This window comes from Meleagris gallopavo, chromosome 15 (genome assembly GCF_000146605.3).
Source record: "Meleagris gallopavo isolate NT-WF06-2002-E0010 breed Aviagen turkey brand Nicholas breeding stock chromosome 15, Turkey_5.1, whole genome shotgun sequence".
NCBI classification, from domain to species: domain Eukaryota; kingdom Metazoa; phylum Chordata; class Aves; order Galliformes; family Phasianidae; genus Meleagris; species Meleagris gallopavo.
Genome location: NC_015025.2, coordinates 13,843,980 through 13,849,995, shown reverse-complemented (window position 1 = coordinate 13,849,995; position 6,016 = coordinate 13,843,980). Strand labels below are relative to the sequence as shown.

Genomic DNA, 6,016 nt, shown 5'->3' with positions numbered 1-6,016 from the left:
ATACCTGAAGAGATCCATGAATTGCAGTACAGCTAAATTCATATGCTACTAAAGAGAACAACAGATTTTAGTCCTGCCAACATAAAGACTTCTAAGTAATAAAAATAACTTTTTAAATCTAATTTATCAATCCCTGGGAAATTTAGAACAACAAATAAGATCTCGGGGTCCATAAAAATATAATGCAACATCTTAGAAGTTGCCTTTTTTCTCTACTAAATGGTTACAACAGCCTACAAAAGGCCATTACTACCTTCCAAAATCACCTAAAACTTCCTTTAGCACAAAGCCTTTCACGGAAGGGAATGAGGCCAGACATTTGATCTGAGATCAGTGGCCACTTGGGAAGTGCAGTTTAGAAGCTGGGTACCCCCTTGTTGCAGGCTTTGTTCTCGTCACTGAGGAAGTTTAAGATGATGTTTAATTTTATTTACTTTTGATCCTGCTCGACAGGTCTTCAAGCAGTCTCTTTTTAGATATGACACGATTAAGCTTTTTTCTAATGGAAAAAAAAGAGTTTGAATTCTTTGGGAGGGGATTATGGGTAATCTGCTGCTTCTAAAAGGCACGATGAGCACTTTTCTGGTTTAATTGTACAGAGATTGGATGGTAAGCTCTTGGGTGACAAAAATGCTGGTGGTGTTTAGGTTAGAAAAATGGATATTCATTTTCATCAGATCAGAGAGTGTAGGTGAAATCTTTTGTTAGGGTCTTTTTCAAACCGAGCAGCCTGTAGAAATAAGAAATCTGGATAATAACAGCTTTTGGCCAAAGCAGAGGGGTAGCATAAACTCTGGCAAAGAATGAACAGACACTGCTCAGATGAGCTGTTGGAACATTTCACTATTGATATTTTATTTTATTTAAGGTTTCCAAGATTTTCAAAACATTTTCTCTCTTCTGAACAGCTCCTAAGCATTTGACCTGCATATATTTTCTCTGGAGCTACAGAGGTCCTTATAGAAAAGGTAAGCTGTTGCACTATGGTTGGTCTTCCTCAGATGTTCTTGCTCTGACCTTCACTTTCCCATTGCAAAAGCTCATTCCCTAACCCATGCTGCTGAAGCACAAAGGGTCTCTGTGCTCCTGTTTCATCTGAAAATGCACAGGCTGTCTTTGGTCTCATTAATTTCTCTGTTAACTTGAGTTATCTGTCGAGGCAGAAGATTAGCACCTTTGGAAACAGTGTGGGGGTGTTTCCTTTGCTCAGGAGTTTAATTGTATTGACTATGCAGAACAACAATTAAGTATGAGAAATCTTGCCTCATCAATGTCTCTTCCATTTTGAGAGGCGCAAACAGGTTTGAATTCTGTATTAACTGACAGCTTAATTGATTCCCCTTCGTCTCATTTCAAATGCAGCAATGGTCTATGCACAACCTTGAGTAGGTGTAATGGAAAAAGGCCTCCCAGCTGCTTTCCTCTTCTTTGAGAGTATTTTGGCCCATGGCACTAGAGAATTGACAGTAAAAAACAGCCTCACCAAGGCGAGAGTGTGCTTGGGATATGGATACAGTGGGGGCTCCACGCTGACCACTCTTACATCCATGGTTCAGTTTAATTTTTAAGCAGAAAATTCCCAAATCTCTAATCAGCTCACTTCTTTCTCCTCTTCCAGCTTTTAATTGTTGCTGAATGGAGGAAAGTAGCATAGGTGTACGGCACACAAATCAAATGTTTGTCCCAATTTCACCCCCCTCCTTGCAGCACCTTCTGGGAGGCCGAACGAACAGAATGGTAATCTCATTTATTAGGAAACACTAATGAGTGTGTTCAATCTAAAGTGAAGACCCTATTGTGCATAGGTCAGCTGCATTTGAAACCTAAGGAGACTCAGGGAGCTGTTTTACTGCAAGATGTTAATTAGCTTTATTGAAAACAGCAGCAGCTTAAAAACATAACAAAAATGCTTTTCCTATGGATGTTCTGTTAAGAAGACAAACTTCAACTACTGACTGGGAGGGATGGAAAAGTGCACAAAGATAACCACTTGACTGTAAGAGAGGGAAAAGCATTACCATGGTTTTTAACAACTTACTATAATAGCCAATGATACCATCTTGATTTCACAGTGAAACTCAATTTTGTGTGTCAGCAAAGCAATCTTAAACAGCTGAGCAGATGTCAGCTGCATATCTGCCACGTCAGTGATCAGGAAAGATGTTTCTCATGAGCAGCAGCAGTCATTGCAAGGAATGTGTTTTTTTTTTTTCTTTTTGGTATACTTTGCAATGGGTGTGGAGGGTTGCAAGGCTTAGAAAAAGTAATTCTTAATCTCTGCTAGTCAGGGATTTTGTTTATGTGGCTTTATCCAGAATGTTTTCTGCTATTACGAGAGAAGTGAAAAGCCCAAAAGAAGCTATTGGATAAGGGACTTTTGGAGAACACTGGCATCAGACAGGACTGGCATTTCAGTTCGTTATTTTCAAACTAACTGCTGCTACAAATCAGTACAGCCTTTGCAGCATCTGGATAGCTTCCTAAAGCTATTTCTTAATATTCCTGCTCAGTCTTTTTATTTATTTTTTTATTTTTAGATGAGTACAGTTCAGCACTTGAGCATCCCATTGCAGCTTCCATCTGGCTGTATTACTGTGACTGGAGTTTTTACTGACACCCACAGTTCTTGAAAGCACAGTTCAAGTTCTTATGCATGAGTAATAATGCTAGAAAGGAGTTTCACCCACTTCTCATTATTACTAGTGGTGTATTGTTGCTGGAAGCTGGGTAAGGCTGTGAAACAGCCAAAATAAGATGAGTGCTGCATTGTGAAGGAGATCTTTGGTATTGCAGACTGGGGAGGGGGGAAGAATGAGTGTTGAAGTTGGGAGTCTTGACAAAACGAATAGGCTGCACACAGTTATGGATCACATGCAACCTTGTGTTTTCAATCTGGGTTTCCATTCATTGACCAGACATATTTTCTCTTCATCTCCTCCTTGAAGGGACTTGGTCAGTATCCTCACATCTCACTTGCAGTTATTTTTCCAAAATTCAGGGTTTAAATTCCACTTCTCCAGTGAGGTTAGATTTTTTGAAGAACTGAAAAACTGTTGGTCCTCAAGGGAGTGAAGCTGGGGCTAATGAGTGGCCATGAGTTCTGTTGTTTTGCACCTTATTTCAACTTTTGCTTCTGCCTTAAACTTTGAAATCTGTGAGCCTTGCTATAAATCTGTTCTCAGAGGACCAAATTAGAAACAGCTTTCCTATGTTAAAAAAAAAAAAAATAATAATAATAATGCATGAGGTTTGAATGAATAATGCAGGTGCTTAACTGGACAATGAGATCCTGGTAAAATGTGGATAAACGCAGGCTGGATTTTCAAAGGAGCTCACAATTCCACATTCACACTACGCTATTCCAATGTTTCAAATATCACTAACCTTTTTGCACATGTGAGATTCTACCCTTGTTCAGGAAACTCTTGTGTGCGGGGATTGCTAAGTCACGGCCTGAACCAATGATTGAACACCTGGTGAAGGGACACAATCAGCCCTGGGAGTACAGGTGAAAGCAATTCACCTAAGTGACCAGAAGGGGTGGAACCAGGTTCCACTCTCCCTATGCCTCATTTAAGGGCTGGCTGTGAGAAGGGAAGGATCTCTATATGGAGATCTCTCTTCGTGAGTCATTTGGTGAACATCCATTCTTAGGATGGGTAAGTAATTTTTTTTTTTTTTAAACTTGGGTTGTAGCTATTGTTTGCTTTTTTTTTTTTGGGTAATTTAGAACTGGTTATCTGCATTTACTTACATTTTGTAGCGTTGTTTTGTGGTTTTTCAAAGCATGAGATTTTTGAACTTCGGCTTATCCAAGAGTTAGCAGTGTGCCCTAGAGGTTGTGACCCCAGGCCCCAGAAGCAGAAGGAGCATTTTTAGCTGTGCTTTGCTAGTGTTTCATTAGGATCAGTAACTTAACTGCAGACAATTTCTCAGTATTTTAAGAGCAGATGAAATTATTTTGGTTTTAAGGCAAAGAGTAATTTCAGAGAGCTTATCTTTTGAGGACTTCTTCAGTGTGGAACTATGGAATTTCTGCTGTGCTTCCTAGTTTTTTCTTTTTTTTTTTCTACAGTCGATAGGAAATAAGTTGGTATCTCTGTTTAGAGTAGTAGAATGAGTTGCTTAAATAAGAGACAAGCATTGATCTTATTCCAGTTACCCAAATGTATGGGTTTTGAGGTGAGTGGACATACAGCTCTAACCTTCTGCATACTGCTGGCCATTACCGTTGCTGGGAATCCTACAGCTTTCTCTGCTGATGTCAGGCAGGTAATACAAACTCATTTTCCTGTTCTAAAGCAGAAACAGTTCCTCCTGCACAATCACTACTAGATGTTGCTTCAGTCAGTACTTAAATCTCTAAAGAAGTGTTTTGGTGTTTTTTGTTGTTCTTTTTTTTTTTTTAACTAAACACCCTAGTTACCCTATGCCAGCAGTTCTACTTGTGGTCATTAAATAATTAGCACCTTGGCTTTAATTTGAATGAGTCAGGCTTTCTTTTATCCAGTGGTTCTTTCTGTGCCTGTGATATATTGAATGATGACTTTCTTCTGAATATTCTTGTGTTGTAGCCAAGCCACTTTTGGATATCTGAATAGATTTTGATAACCTAAACAGTCTTTTTGCTGATGCTGAGTGTACAGATTAGATTGGATGTGTAATGGTATCATTTGGATCAATCCACAAGGAGGAAAATACAACTTCAATCAAAGATGGAGTCAGATGTGGACTTGTGCATCCTGTGCTTGCTATGTCAGCAGGCATTCCAGGGACACAACATCATTTAGGTTTCGTATAACTGCCTTTAGTGACAAAGCAAACGGTAATAATAAAAGCCCTTTATTTCCTGTGTTTTGAGCTGAGGTTTGTTAAAGAATTGCTTTTATTTGACCCTGATGGCATGTCCTGCCCGGCTCAGCTGAGAGGTTATTTTGTGGCACATAAACACTTTTGATTCCTGAATATGTGGTTTAAGACTCTGATTTCTGTGTGTCTGTGTGGCATAGGCCGTGTCCCAGGCATACTAGAAAGGTGGTTTGTCCTCAGCATACTTTCTGAGCCACTACGTAAATCAAATGGTTTCTGAAGGTTTTCCATCTGAGATGCCTGAAATCTGACTTATCAAATTTGTTGCATTGCATTTCTGTCTGTTGAATTAGTCTCTTGTGAAGCATATGTAATAGCTCGTGAAAGCTGTGTATATGACACAAATATCTTGTGTTTTCTTTAGAAGGAAAATATATGTTTAAAAAATATTATTTCAGGGTCCTTTAATGCTTGCATTTATGTTTGGAGAGAATTATTGTTCTTACTTCACACTTAAGCAAAATGTAAAATGAAAATTTAACTGTCAGATGACTATTATGAGAAATTGAACTAATTTCACAGGATTACAATGCAGAGACCCTCCCTGAGTATTTTCACTCCAAGGTAAAAGAAACAGAAGGAAATTACTTTCATGGAGTAATGTATTTCAATAGTTTTAAATAGTTGTGGTTGGTAATGACACTGCTGCTGATTGCTACGTTTGGTGGTCAGCTTTCACCTTGAGATAACACTGAGAAAGTAAGCTTCAATTATAACTCCAATCTGCAATCCTCTTCAAATAATTGAGATATTTCCCTTGACTTGAGTGGACTTTACTTTGTAGGCAAGCTCTGTGCTAATCATCTTGGAGTTGTCGGTGCTGAGCTCTGCAGAGGAAGGCTAAGGAATTGAGTTTTCTTTTTTCCTTGCAGTTCCTTAAAAAGCATTGCCTTGACAGGTCACAGCATGGGGTATAGTCCAAAAACACAGGTCACAATGGGGTCTACAGTACTGAGGACTTGAAAGTCAGATGTCTCGCTACTCCCAGTCACATAGCATCTTCCTCATTCTTCAGTTGGCCGTTTGTGTAATGGTACTTCATCCCAATGGTGATGGTAATATTATTGCAAGAGAGATGAATTAAAAGAAATGGCTCTAGAGATTGTTAAAATTTCCATGCAAGAGGAAAGAAAGGCAACTTATTTGG

At 39.0% G+C, this 6,016-nt stretch overlaps 1 long non-coding RNA gene across 1 annotated transcript; it reads left to right on the top strand.

Moving 5' to 3' along the window:
- Positions 1–3,588: 3,588 nt before the first annotated feature.
- Positions 3,589–5,233, top strand: LOC109370027. Its single transcript, XR_002119776.2, has 3 exons — positions 3,589–3,659; positions 4,159–4,272; positions 4,575–5,233. It is a non-coding gene; the product is annotated as an uncharacterized LOC109370027 (long non-coding RNA).
- The last annotated feature ends 783 nt before the right edge of the window (positions 5,234–6,016 follow it).